The sequence below is a fragment of the Silene latifolia genome, chromosome 5, assembly GCF_048544455.1.
Source record: "Silene latifolia isolate original U9 population chromosome 5, ASM4854445v1, whole genome shotgun sequence".
Lineage (NCBI taxonomy): Eukaryota > Viridiplantae > Streptophyta > Magnoliopsida > Caryophyllales > Caryophyllaceae > Silene > Silene latifolia.
This window is the reverse complement of record NC_133530.1, coordinates 3,524,234-3,540,246: the sequence shown is the minus strand read 5'-3', so window position 1 is coordinate 3,540,246 and position 16,013 is coordinate 3,524,234. Positions and strand designations below refer to the sequence as shown.

The following is a 16,013-nucleotide window of genomic DNA, read 5'->3' as shown; positions in this document are numbered from 1 at the left end:
ACCTTTCTCGTAAACTTATTCGACTCCTCTATCCCATCATTACCCACCCATAGCGAGATCGCTACCCTTCCACTATCACGACTTCCCACCATCAACACCACCCATTCATTTGTCTTTAAAGTCGCCAAATACTAATTTTTTTAAAATTTCTTTTTTTGTTTACTGAGTCATGTTAACACTTGTCTCTCAACATTGTAAAACACTTTCTCATGCAACACAATTAATTTGAGATAATTTAAAATGGGAGATTGAACAATAAAATTAAAATAAAATATTTTTTTGTTAACACCTAATTTACGATTACCTTCCAATGTCATAATGTTATGCATTAGTTATTAGATATTTTTTTAAAGTTATTCCAATTTATAAAAATTGAAAATAATATCAAGTATTTAAATTGATTTTATGATAATTTTTTATGAAGAATTATCTATTTCTCATGCTCTGATGTATATTATGGAATTACTTGATATGATTAATTTTAGCAAATTTATATTTATTTCCTTTTTTTTTTAGGTTTTTTCTAAACCAACATCAGAATAAAGTAAGATTGTTTCAAGGTAATAAAATATTTTTTTGAACTTCTTTCGTTAAATGACGCACTTTAATTTAGAGAAAGAATCAAAAAAATTTAAGTAGTAGCAACCTTACTCGTTATAGTAGTTTAGATGCGATTTTGACAATGAGACATTGGCTTGTATGAAAATAAAGATTAGTTGTTAAATATTACAATTAATAATATGATTATGATTAATATTAAATAAATTTATCCTTTCAAAAAAAAATATTAAATAAATTTATAAATAGTCAATTTCTCATGCTTATGATACTTGACACTCTATAAATTACCGATTTCAGCTATAATATAATATATGTGATATACGACACGAAGTACTTCTTCTAACTTAAAAGAATATTTACATTTTTATTATTTGGTGAGGAGTTACCCAAGACGATTTTCAGTTGTAGGATTACATTTTAACATTTTTATGATACATAGTACGTTTGTTTTGTAATTGGCACGACGCTTATTTGTAATTGGCGATTTGAAAGAAAAAAATCGTTATTTTTGAACTCTTAAACAGGAGTTATGGTCTCTTAAAATTTTTCAGATAATTATATTGGGTATTTCGTGCCAAATATCAAACCTCAATAATATCGCGTGGGTTTTTTGTTCTTGTTTTAACTGCACTCGAGATTTTTGCCATTTATTACGAAGATTTTGTGACGCAACGTATTTTACATTTATGTAGTATAATTGTTTTTGACATGCGACATTGTTCGCTTTATACTACTTAGAAAACAAAGGTGACTCGTTAATAGCTGAAAAAGACAAAAATACGTATTAGAGCTATAATTCGAAGTACATTGAAATTTTTCTTTAGGCAAAATCAAAGCAGGAGTATACAAATTGTCTCTATAATTAAACTCTATTTCACTCTTTCACATACTCCCTCGGTCATCTGAGTCGTCATTTGGTCGACTTTGAAAAAGATACCTTCAATAAAAAATTAAACAAATGATTAGACAAAGAAATACATGACAATCATTGCAAACCAAATAGTTATAGTAGTAACACGTAACACTATTAAACAATAAAAATCATCATTTATCCACATTCAATTTTTACTCTACGCATACCATATAAAACTACAATGACGAAGAAATAAGATGAAACAATTAGAGATTAAAATGTATATATTACCACTCCAACACCAAGATCAATATCTTACCATTCTTTTCATCTTATTTGATTTGAGTGTGCCGAATTCCTCCTTGCCTTAAGGACCGACTTCCGTAATCACATAATCACCGTTATTATTAGGACTCGACATTCACATTAGTAGTAATAAAAGTCTGAAAATACCAGAAGATCATTTCAAATATACGGAGGAGTAGGTATTTCCTATATTTGCTAAATATAAGAGCTTACTTTAGCAAATCTCAGCAACTTAATCCTGATTTCAAATAGGAAATGAATGCTTCGGTATCTTTTTAATTGCTAGAATCACGCCTAAATTTGGAATCAATATTGACGTGATTTTAAGAGATATTGACGAAGACATTAGTGTTAAAACTTTTCTAATGATGCATAAATATATACGGCAAATCAAGGATATGAAAATAAGATGCCAAAATTTAATGCAAACTTTCCGTTTATGTAATTGTCATTCAAGTATGCTATAATTATAAGTTATAATTATAATTATAATTATGGAAGTTAATAAAATTTACATTTACATTTAAACTTTATTGATTGACATTTTAAATTAAGATATAATCGCATGCTACCAGCTTATGACCATGCTAACTTCCTCGTAGAACTACTCCGTAAAATAATTTATCAAAAAGATAAGAAAAGATGGTAAAATAATTTACTAACCTTAAATAGACAAAGTCAACGGTTGAATTTCTTAAATGATTCTTTAAAACAATTAATTAATAAATAATAATATTTTAATAAAAAGCCTTTCTCATGGCTATGCCACGTGTCAATCAAAGAGGTAGGCGGTTTCTGCTTTAATATAATATATGATATATGATTATTTGCTAACTACTCTCTCCGTTTATATATATAGTAATCCAAAAATTATATCACTAAATTTCTTTTAAAAAAAACGTTTATATAAGTATACATTTCATGATATTTTGACTTATATTTTAAGAGATACTGACAAACGAAAGAAGTATTTCGAAAAGTAAAAATGACATATATATAAAAACACAAATTACCCTATTTGACTAAACAATTCTCCATATTCATTCCTACTCCCACCCATCATATTGATAAATACTTTATCAAACGAATGTCTATCCGTTTTAATAATAAAAGAAGTTAAATAGTATATATGATAAATCTTTTGTTTTTTGCACAATATATTTTGTTTTTGTTTTATTCAATTTATATATAGGAATACTTAACTCGTCTTAAGTTTAATAAGAATATACCCGTCTTAAATGAAAATCTGTCCTACTCAATAATTGAGATGATAACCATGATAATTGAGATGAGCTGAATTATTAGTCCAAAGTTACCAACCATATCACGTGAAAATAAACTATGTAGTGGCACTGTTGACCAATTTTGTGATTAAAATATGTGATCTCCCAACAAAAGAAGATTGCGAATCAATTAACATCAACGTCGTCAATTTATTTAGCATTGAAATTGAATCAACAAATTTGAAGGGCAAATTTTTTGAGACTACCACTTTTCGTCTGAAGCTTCAAACGGCTTCAGACTGATAATATGTGACTATTTTATTGTTAAATGTAACCACAATGGTATTGTGAGTATTCCAGTTAATGGTATTGTGAGTATTCCAGTTAATGGTAACGGTTTTTTAGCAAGCTGGAGAACATGAATAGCCTAATTTGACTAAACTAAATAGGTTAAGAATGACAATGGATCGGATTTGATCGATCAAAATCGAGTGAATGACAGTTCCATTCTCCATTGTCAGTGACATGTTTAATTGTATAGGTAGCAAGCTGGAAAACATAAATTATCCTGATTTGAACTTAATTAGATGGGGCAAGGTTCAACCACTCTTCATGTCATGTCTTCCTCCTTATAAATGATCTTCACGAGAATGAAAGCGTAAATAATTTAGCGGAGATTTATGAGCGCGCATCTGGTAAAAAGATATGAAAATGGGGAATTGAAAAAAATGTCTAAATCAAATCAAATTAGGAAGGAGAAAACACGTAACGGTTTTTTAGTCTCGACAATTTACGTTGTTCTATACGAAGTACAAGTCTAGAGGTGTTTCACGAGTCCAGATCAAATCAGATCGAACCGAACCAAATTTTGTGAACCGAAAATCAAACACGTAAAATGTTGGACAATGGACTGGGCCATCCGATCTGGGCCAATAATGCGTGGATCAGACCAAGTAAACTATGGTCCAGTGACTCCAGTCTAGTCCGGACCAAATTGCACACTCCAGTTTGGTCCGGTTTTTAATATCTTGAATCAACACCTCTTTTATAGGACGGTCATCGGTAAGATCAACTTAATGTATGTAATGCACGTTTACCGCAAAGGCTGGTGATGTATTGTCTTTTAACGCAAAAAAGGCTGGTGATAAAAGGCCACTGGTTTATATATAAGTTTGGTGCATAGGTGTCACGGTCCGAACTTTGAGTTGGGTCGTGGAGCGCACCTTTGTCTAAACTCACGACAAGAATACTAGCAAGAGCGTCAAGCACTAGTGCATTCGTAATCGGTCTCGGTTTGCGTGTATCGGGATCCTAGTCTCGATCATCAACGGTTGACACACACATGCTTGTTAGTAAGTGATGAAGGCATGAGTCATTCATAAGAATGCAAAGCAACAAGCAATAAGAAGGCAATTGGGTTGGAAGCAGATTCATTGACTGCAATGACTAGTACTCCCCAAAGAGGGAAATTTGATTTTACATACCAGGTAGCAGGAAACATTGAATGTGCAGAATAACGATACGTTTTATAAACGCCTAAAAACGCATCTTAAACTAAAAAGCTAGCTCCAAGATTCGACACGCAGGAAGTAATCTTGGAGTACGACATGACTTAAAAAACAGAAAAGAAAATACATAAGTAGAAACATAAAATCTAAGGGCTCAAAGTAATCGGACCATGCACGCAATTTTTAGGGAATGTGAGGTGTTTTAGCGGCTCGTTACAATAGGCATGAGAAGATAGATTCGAGAAACGGTGAAATAAACTTAATAGAGTTCATAAGAGTATAAGACTCAGACTTGATAGTAAGATCGTGACGGGACAAAATTTGGCCAAACTTTCCCTTTATTTATTATTACTACGAGGAGGATAAAAACATCTAAATGGCAAACTACTACCTACTATAGTTAGTAATTTTCAAAATACTACATAATATACTTCATTTTTCAAAATACTACCAAATAAGCTAAACTAGGTCATAATTGAGGTTAAATCATCAAAACCTCTGAAATTAATGTAGGATATTGTCCATTTTGCCCATCTTTACCCACTTAAACTCACCACCATCACCAAAGTCCCACCATGTTAATTAGATCACCACCAATACCTCTACCACCTAACCATGCGATCGTTATCACCCCTAATTAGCCACGCTGCACATTCTAACAAGGGTAGATGTTGGGGTGTGGTGGGTGGATGTTGATAGTGGTGGTGGGTAGATGAATATTATGAAAAAGGAAAGATTGTAAGAGCAACTCCAATGGTACAATTTTTGCACCTGCTTGTAATTTACATAAATTACCTAGCTACAACATAACCATTGGGGAAGAAAAAGTAATGTATGCTTGAAAGCTAATGTAGCTTGCACAAGCTACATGCTTGAAATTGAATGCTTTGAATAATAGTGTAAAAATTGAATAAAATTAAAGTTAAAATAATAATTTAATTTGTGTGACCCATACAAGCTACATGGTATTGTAGTTTACCACTAAACGACTTTGTAGCCGGAAAACAAGGTTGCTTGAAATGATGAGACGGAAATCCAAGCTACAAGGGATTGTAGCTATCCATTGGAGTTGCTCTAATAAGGGGCAGGATTATTAATAAGGGTATAATGGGGTAGAATATTTAGAATTGAATTAATAGAAGAGAAATTAATGAAAATCATCTTATAATGGTTAATTAAGACCTAATCTAGGTTATTAGGTATCAATTTGAGAAGTGTTGTAATTATATAGGTAGTATTTTGAAGAAAACATTATAATATGTAGTATTTTGAAAAATCTTAACTATAATGGGTAGTAATATGCAAATCAGCCTTTAATTTACCTGCCTAAAAGATAGAGTAACTTCTTAATTGGGCCTTTTTCTGGATCTTACAACAAGATGAGTAATAAGCTGTAAATTGACAGTAAGTAGCCCACCTTTTTTAACTTCATCTGTTAAAGTAAAAGCTCAAAATAACTCATCTTTTTGGTTGAGGCCAAACTTTAAAAATATTTTTAAACAACTAGACAGGTTTTGTAAGTGTCGATACATATTTCCAATTGTTGTGTTAGTTAACAAAAGTACAATACATAGGGAAAATTAACATATTTGCCTATGTACAAGTGGGATGATAATCAACTCCTTTTAAAGTTATGACAGATGACCATTTTAAAGGAGACTTATTAGATGGAGTGATATCCGCTAGAGATGTAAGTGGCACAAGTTTGGATATATATAGGTCACTTTTTTAAAATGAATTGAACCAATTTACATTTATATGAAAACTTTTACCAGTTAAACAGGTTGGACGGGTCAGATCACTGGTCAGGTCAGAATACGGGTCATATCATATAAAGGTCGTACAAATTTAAAGACTTTGTTCATTAATTTGGTCGACTTACGGTCCATTTGATTTTGTCCAGGACCAAACGAAAGAACAAATTAACGTAAATAAGTGGACCGGCCATGAACCATCAAATAAGCTATGATCATCCGGTCAGGTCAGGACCAAGTTGGTAACATATTTGGACATTATTATTTATGTATGGTACTTGCTCCTTATAACAGTACAATACAATGAATACATCTTACAAACGGAAAAACAGAAAGGAAAAACAAAGACCCATAGTCTGTATTATGTAATTGCATGCAATGATACATACATGCCATTTTGTAAGCTCATCTTACTGTCGTCTTGATTGAAGATCATGCATGCAAACATCTAATTAAGAGGCAACTTAATGAAAAATGAGATGGCGTCATCCGGTAGTATCGATTTTGAGTATCGAGGGTAATTTTGTAAATTTAATGATATTTTAATATTTTTTTAAGATTAGTCAAATAATTTAGCTAAGGGCAAAAATGGAAACTACGTTCATTATGCATGTTAGTGATCGGATCCTTCAAGTTAATCTCGCTTCACGCCAACCGTCATATTCATCTCCGATGTGATATGCTCAAACACATACAGATCGGTACTTTAGTTAATTTAGGTCGTTAATTGGTGCATGAATACCCTCCTTAATCGAAACATCTACTACTTATTAATTAGTTAATTACAACTCTACAATATGCAATTATGTATCAGTGCGCCACAATATTGTTACAAGTTATTTTAGTATATGTGCAACGCACGATCATGAAATCTAATTACAAATTAATAATAATGGTTGCCGTTGTTTTTTTTTTTTTTTTTTTTTTTTTTTGGTCAATCGAAGCGCGCACTTAGTCGCATTACAATAGAGGGGAGGGGGGATTCGAACCTGGGACCTATTGTCCACAATACCTCCGTCTTAACCACTAGACTAAGACATCTTCGGTATAATGGTTGCCGTTGTTTTAAATGTAAAAGAGTCTATTATAATAAGTTCGTATTAATATTAAAACGGGTTAAATATCTTCCCACGTGGATTTATAGGACAATTTTTTTTATTTTTTTCCTATGTATTCAGCTTTTATCTTATTTATCACTTAACATGGACATATTTAACCTGTCTTAAACTTAAGATATACTCCGTAAAAAAGATAAACAATACTAGACCAAACATTAAGTTGGATGGTTACCCCATCTTATTTATGTAGATTACTTGCTCCTCATAACATAAGAGGAGGACGGTGCCGTACATCTTACAAACGGAAAAACATGAATGAAAAAAAAAACACCCACACACAAACGCTTAGATTATGATCTTAAGCCCGAAACGGAATGCATGCTTACACCGGGGCAGAAGCATCATCACCGTCCCTCGCCCCCTGCACGTCGACAAACAACTCTAGTATTAGTACAGCTTAATCTGTATATATTTATAAGTTATAAATATTATTCCCTACGTCTCAATTATTTATTTATTATTTTATTTTTTTTGAACGAGAAGTATTATAATCAAACGTAAATAAGAAGTACAATATATAGTCTATATATACCTGACAAGGTGGCCAGGCAAACGTGTGATCACTTGGGTTCAAAGAATGGAGAGTTGTGGAAATAACATCCATTTTCACAAACAATAATATATGGAGTAAATGAATGAGTGATTTGTTTTGTAATATAAACTGCTATGAATGATAATGCTATGCTTATTTCTCACTATTTATACAAGGTTCGAAATGCAATGTTCATCAACAGTTTATTTAATTATTTTAATTGTTTATTATATTTTAGCTTTTAATTTATTCAAATCCATTCGTAGTTATAACCAAGGTAGTATGAACCCTCCTCCTATCCAGTCGTCCTGTGTGGGATACTGTGTTGGACACCGATACTTGTCGAACGCGCCTAAATATGTCGGATACCTATATACGAGGAATGAGATGTCGAAAGACTGAAAGAAATTGATTAAAAGACGGATTTGAATGGGAAATGAGAATAAGTTATGGTTAAATTAAAGTCAAATTGTAAATTTAAATATGTCAATATTCATCATAAGATAACGGGTTATCAAAATAAAGTTAAAATATAAATAAACCAAAATATTAAATTTGGGTTATTCTTCTATTGAACAGTTTTATGGTATAAGACAGTCCTATAAAAAAATTATCGTTATTTATTTAATTTTAAAAAACAATGATCAGTATAAATTAACCGACACGAACAAACCACCAATACTACATTTACATTTCTTTATAATTTTCCTATATAAAACATGTAATAATTATCGACAATCCAAACGTCAATGACAATTATAGACTAGTAGTATATTTCCAATTATTTGCTAACTACTCTCTCCGTTAATATATATAGTAATTCAAAAATTATATCATTAAATTACTTATAAAAAACTTTTATATAAGTATATATTTTATAATATCTTTTGCTCATATTTTAAGAGATATTGAAAAGAGAATAAAATATTCATATATAGAGATAGAGTCAGTACCTATTTGACTAAACAATTCTCCATATTCATTCAATCATTCCCACTCCAACTCGTCATATTAATAAATAACTTTATCAAATGAATGTATATGATTATACTATATGATAAATCTTTTGTTTTTTGCCCAATATATTTTGTTTATTTTTATCTTATTCAGCCTGCATGAGAATACTTAACCCGTATTAAATTTAATACGAATGTCTTAAATAAAAATTTGTCCAAGCCAATAATTATATAGACATGATAATTGAGATAATCATTGTAGACGGGTAATATCCATCTAAATATGTAGACGGGTTAAATATGTCACCACTTTATAATTAGACATTCCCCATCATTCCACTTATTATTTGTCTTATTATGAAACTGGTGATATATTTGACCCGTCTATAACTTTAGACGAATAATGTTCTTCTAAATGAGATTTTGTGTAATTGAGATGAGTTGAATTATTAGTCCACAGTTACCCTATCACGTGAAAATAACTACCCCTCCTATTCTAAATACACAAATTCTTGTTTGTGACGGCACATATCCATCACTCTTGAATGACGGATACCATTTTACCTCACAAAGTACCCACTTTTTCTCTCTCTGCAACACTATTTATGTGGTCCCCTTTCTCCACTAACCCATTTTGTTACCATTTTATCTCACAAAATATCCGCCACAAATGGTAACCCGTCACAAGGGAGACCAATTGTTCTAAATAAGTGTCTCATTTGCCATTTCCGTCAGTTCACATAACTGTCTCATTTGCCATATTTGAACAATTTTTTTTTACTTTCCTACCCTTTGCTCTTTTTTTTTTTTTATTTACCACCCATAACCCATCATATTCAATACTTTTCATTATTTAACTCCTATATTCTTACCTCTATATAATAATTTTCATTATTTTAACTATATTCCTTAATTTTCGTGTCATTGTCCAAATGGGACACTTATTCGGAATAAGAGGGAGTATTATGTAGTGGCAGCAAGGATCCTCTGTTCCTTTTAGTGTTTCATAGTGTGTGTCACACCATTTAGCTTCTACACAAAATCTCATTTGTGACCAACACTATCCGTCACTCCAGAGTGACGGATACCATTTTACCTCACAAAGTACCCACTTTTTCTCTCTCTGCAACACTATTCATGTGGTCCCCTTTCTCCACTAACCCATTTTGTTACCATTTTAACTCACAAAATATCCGCCACAAATGGTGACCCGTCACAAGGGAGACCAATTGTAGCTTCTAATACATCAACAAATTTATATATTTATTGCAATATTTTATTTAGCTTCTAATATTTTATTTTGCCACAAGTAATGTGTCGAAGTGTAAGTGATGTGACACAAACAATGAGACACAAAAGTGGGACGGAATATCCTCACTGTTGATGTAGTGAAAAAAACAATGAAAATTTGTGTGTGGTATAAAACAACAATAAGTCTTTCTTGTGACGGATACAGTTATAAGCTTCTGACGGGTCAAGTATCACTCACTTGGGTAGATAAGACAAAAACAATAGTGCTTAGGGAATCACAAATGCCTTGTCTTTATCTACCTAAGTGGATTTTATTTAACCCGTCATAAGCTTGTGACGGATTTGTCCGTCACAAATGAGAATTTGTGATAAAATAGTTTAATAAAAGAGTTGTAAATATAAATTAACCGACACGCACACATCACCAATACTACTTTTTACGGAGTACATTTCTTTATAATTTTCCTCAATAAAGCCTCTAATAATTATCAGGATCCAAACGTCATGGATAATCATAGATTAGTAGTATATTTACAATTATTTGCTAACTACTCTCTTCGTTTTTATATACTCTCTCCCAGTCGTTATAATGTTCCCCTTTGATATGGGCACGATACTTAAGATAAAGTATTAAAATATTAGTAAAAGAGTTGTGTGGGGTTGGTGGTAGGAGAGAGGGATGAATTATTAGTAGTTAAATAAAGAATTGTGGGGCCAAAACATAAAAGAAAGTAATAAAATAGGAGTAAAAGAGTTGTGTGGGGTTTGGTGATAGGAGAGAGAAATGAATAAAATAAGAGTAAAAGTTTCTAAAAATAGAAAGGGAAACATTACTACATTACTTGAATAATCCGTTTTGGGAAAGAGGGAACATTATAGCGACTGGGAGGGAGTATATATATATAGTAATCCAAAAATTATATCACTAAATTCCTTTTAAAAAAAAACTTTTATATAAGTATACATTTCATGATATTTTGATTTATATTTTAAGAGATACTGAAAAAAAAAAAAGTATTTCGAAAAGTGAAAATGATATATATAAACACAAATTCTTATTTCAGACCGTCATATCCGTCTGAAATGGTCAGACGGATACCATTTCCTCTCACAAAAAACCCATTTAGGGTGTGAGTGGGAAAGCACATGGGGGTGTCCCACCACCCATGTGCTTCTCACTTGTGAGAGGTCTTATTACGATCTGAAATAAGGCGGTTTTAAGCAAGACGGACTGATATATAAAAACACAAAGTACCCTATTTGACTAAACAATTCTCCATATTCATTCCTACTCCCACCCATCATATTGATAAATACTTTATCAAACAAATGTTTCACAAAATCTCATTGAAGACGGCACGTATCCGTCACTTCGGAGTGACAGATACCATTTTCTCTCACAAATGACCCAAATAGAGGAGAGAGGGAAGCACATGGGGTGCCCCCACCTTGTCCTCCCTATCCGTTTTGTGAGTGACATTATCCGTCACTTGCTCCGACCCGTCTTTAGCAAGATTAACTGTGTTTCACAATACGTTTTTATAAAAACGGGTTAAATAGTATATATGAATATATGATAAATCTTTTGTTTTTTGTCCAATATATTTTGTTTTTGTTTTATTCAATTTATATACGTATAGGAATACCTAACTCGTCTTAAGTTTATTAAAAATATACCCGTCTTAAATGAAAATATGTCCTACCCAATAATTGAGATGATAACCATGATAATTGAGATGAGCTGAATTATTAGTCCAAAGTTACCAACCATATCACGTGAAAATAAACTATGTAGTGGAACTGTTGACCCATTAAAATATTAGCTAATCTTGCTATAGATGGATATATCTGTCTATAGCTAAAGACGGGTCAAATAGCTTGAAAGTGGTGATATTTTTGGCCCCCATCACCCCATTTATTATTTGTCCTATTAGAAATGTGGTATTGTATTTTGTCCGTCTTTAATTATATAGACGAATATGTGCCGTCTATAATGAGATTTGTCTTAAAATATGTGATCTCCCAACAAAAGAAGATTGCGAATCAATTAACATCAACGTCGTCAATTTATTTAGCATTGAAATTGAATCAACAAATTTGAAAAGGTGAGAAAAGCTCATCAAGAAAGTGACAGCTTCGAAGCATGAATTATAGGGTAAGACAGTTTCACGTATAAGAAAAAAAATTCAGTTATTGTTAATAAATAAATTGAATAAGACCGTTTCATCGTATGAGTCCGTTTCACGTAATTATTAAATATTTAATTTCATCTGTAATTGCGTCCATTAAGAGTTAAGACGTGCCATTTTCTAAGCTTATCTTAGTGTCGTTTAGATTGAAGAGCCATACATGGAAGCATCTAATTAATTACGTGAGATGAGGTGATAATGTGATGTGTTCAGTACCAACACCAATGCTAAAAATGGTTTTTTTATGGTTTTTTTCCCAAATTGCTCATCTTGTCGAGATCTTGGAGAAAAATATTCACCGCTTTTCTGAACTCCTAATTGGGTGTTATAATTGGTTAAAGTTTATCCGATTAAAAAAGTTTGACCGACATAATTCGCAATTACAAGTTAAAAAAACAGTTTTTTTTTTCTCAAATGCACATCTTTACGAAATATTTGGTCTAGAAAAAAGTTACGGAGTACTATATTCTAAACTCGTACAAAAGGGTTATATACACTTAGAACAATAGCAATAGTAGTTCTTACTTCTTAGCATTGAGTTTATTATCAATAACTTTATTTTAAAAGTTCTTCTATTGCATTTAAAAGTTGGTTCTTATTTTTAAAAACCAAGTTCTAAAATAAGCACCAAGTTTATAAATATTGGAAAATGTATATGGGAAGCTAGAAGTGTGATTAGTAAAGGAGCAGTGAGGAGAATTGGGAATGGACAGGGAACAAAGGTATGGGGGGATCCTTGGTTGAAAGGTACTAGTTCGAGGCGCGTCCTTTCGCCTACTATGATGGGGTATGAGAATATGACGGTGACCGAATTGTTTCGTTTGGATGGAAAAGGTTGGGATACGACGAAGGTACGGTCTATTCTCTTACCTTTTGAACATGAGCAGGTCTTTAATATACGGCTGGTTGCTGGGAGGAATGTGGAAGATACGTGGAGCTGGACCCTTGAGAAGGATGGTGTGTACACGGTTTGTTCGGCTTATCGGACTTTGATGGAAGGGAACACCGAGGATGTTGGACCGTCGGAATGGACTAGGGAGAAATGGCCATGGAAAAGGATATGGAGTACTAATGTCCTCCCTCGTGTCAAAATCTTTTTTAGCAACTTTGCAATGGAGCAATCCCCACTAATGAGAATATTGCTCGAAGGGTTCGGGGTTCGAATGTGGTATGCCCGGTTTGCCTTTGCGAGATGGAGACTTGTTTGCATCTTGTAAAGGGTTGTGGGTGGGTGGGAGGGGTATGGGATGGGGTTGGGGTGGAGATAAAGAAGGAAGAAGGGCATGAGTGGGTGAGGGAGTGGGTGGAGGATGTGTGGAGGGAGATGGATGATGAGGAATGAGGGCGAGTTATGATGGGATGTTGGGCGATTTGGGAGGCGATGAACAAATGGGTCTTTGATGGGCAAAGGGTGAATGTTATGGAGGTTGTCAGACGGGTGGAAGATGGTATTAAGGAGCTTGATGAGGTGGAAAAAGTAGGGGCGAGGCATGGAGTTGATCGAACTGACATAGTGCGGAGGGAAGGAGCGAGTGTGAACAGGCGGCTAGAAGATGGGTGGTTGATGATTAATTGTGATGTGGGTGTTAAGGAGGGAGCGGGAATTGGGCTGGGGACTGTTTGTTGGAGTCATGACGGGGATGTTAGGTGGGCTTTGGCTGTGCGCAAGAGAGGAGTTATGGAGGCTACTGAAGCGGAGGCCGAGGCTGTGCTGGAAGGGTTGCTAGAAGCAACGAGGAGAAGTCATTGACTCATTGTTATGGAGAGTGGTTTTAAGTTCGTTATTGACATCTTGAAGGAAGGAAAACAGGGGCGAAGTGAGCTGTTTTTGTTCATTGAGGAAATTCGAAGACTTTGTCGAAATTTAGATACTGTTGTTTGGCGTTCTGTTAAACGCAATTGTTCTTGTATTGCTCATTATTTAGCTCATTTTCCTAGCTTAGTTGATGGTAGGAAGGGGGAAGGTTGCCTTCCGGATGGTTAGCAAATATCGATTCCTTTAATTGTAATATTATGGGATAATCCCGAGTTTGGGACTTAAAAAAAAAAAAATACAGCTTTGTAAAATGTGTGAAACTATTTAACATTATTCATTTCATAGTTTTTTCATCTATGAAATTTATATATAGTTCTTCTATTGTGAACAAAAATTCTTAGAAATTAGGATTGGTGTATTATGATATGTCATATGAAGAACTTTATATAAAATTTTACTATTGTTATTGCTCTTAATTTCTTTTTTTTTTCAAAAAATGGTACACCTCAAAAAAACGAAAAATTGGTGGGGATATAAGTGTGAGAAAATCCCTTTATTTTTTGTTGACGATCCAAATTTTATTTTACGGTCAACTAACGATTATGATTTTATCATAAACTACCCGACCCGAATGACCCGCATCCAAATTGAGGACCCGAATTGACTCGAACCTATTTAACCAACCTAAATGTTTATTATCGCATACAGACCGTTATCCAAATGACTTGATAACAACTGAACCGAAAATTACTCGAATACGAAATGACCCGACCAGAACCAAATTCTTGCAAATCCGAACACTACAAACTCGAATTGAGCCGACCCAATTAACCCGTTTGCCAAATCTACAAATTTATCCATACTCGGGTGGAATAATCGTCAATATGCAAATAATGCATGTGTTATATAAAGATTTGCTTGTGCATATTTTGCTTCAGTTAGTATTCCTTGAAAAACAAATTTCCTTGTGCACCATGCAATAGTTACAATGTCCCGTGTCTCAACCCTAACCCAACCCATTTAATTTTTTCATAACTCAATCCGATCTGTTTAATCCATTTATTTTTTAACTGGTCATTTTAACCCACTAATAAACTAAACTAAGTTTTAAGTTGGTTTGGATTAAGTTATTTGTTTGTATTATCCCAAAAATGATGAATGAAAATGCATATTTTTAAGTAATTTGTTTGGATTATTGATTCAACCCAAATATATTATGACTCTTCTAAATAAACGAGTTATTTCTGTCGGGTTCGTGTCAAAAGAGCTCAACCTTAACCCGAGTACCCGACCCATTTAAATTTCGTGTTGTGTCCGTGTCAACCTCGTTACTTAAATGGGTCACAAAATCTACCAGTTAGTCCTTGAGCAGATCCCACGTTAGCGCCAAGACATTGGTCTCTAACTAAAAAAGTAAATGGTCCAGTGGGCCCGTAAAACTCACTAGGATAAGCAGTATTATTGAACCAGGCAAAGCAACAAGCAATGAAGCCAAAGACGGATAAAACCCTAACCCACTAATAACTTCGTGTCGTGTTTTCGTGTTGTGTCAATAATTGCCACCTCTACCCTAGACCTGGCAAAAACAATCCGACTTGATTAACCCGACCCGAAAAGATGATCCGAGACCTGAACAACATCACCCGAATGTGATCCGAAAACCCGAATTGACCCGACCCGAAAATAACCCAATCCGAAACCACAAAACCCGAAAATGACCCGACAAAATATAACTTTAATTGAACCGAAAAGACTTGAAATGACTATTTCTCTATTATTCATTGACCCGTAAATGACCCGACCTGAAACAACCTGACTCAGTTGACCCGAAACAGACCCGAAACTCGAAATGACCGCCTCCACCCGAATTAACCTGAAATCAATGAAAGACCCGATCTGACCCGGACCGAATTGGTCCGGTTCGAATCCGACCCGCTAACCCGTTTTGCCAGGTCTACCCATATGGACCAATATAAATGGCCGACTTAATCCAACTCAAATCCGAC

The 16,013-nt window shown here is 33.6% G+C and overlaps 1 long non-coding RNA gene across 1 annotated transcript; it reads right to left on the bottom strand.

Moving 5' to 3' along the window:
* Positions 1–7,478: 7,478 nt before the first annotated feature.
* LOC141655802 (uncharacterized) lies at positions 7,479–7,991 on the bottom strand. The gene is made up of 2 exons (XR_012548188.1): positions 7,856–7,991; positions 7,479–7,684 (listed from the first exon to the last, which is right to left on the bottom strand). It is a non-coding gene; the product is annotated as an uncharacterized LOC141655802 (long non-coding RNA).
* Between the last annotated feature and the right edge of the window lie 8,022 nt (positions 7,992–16,013).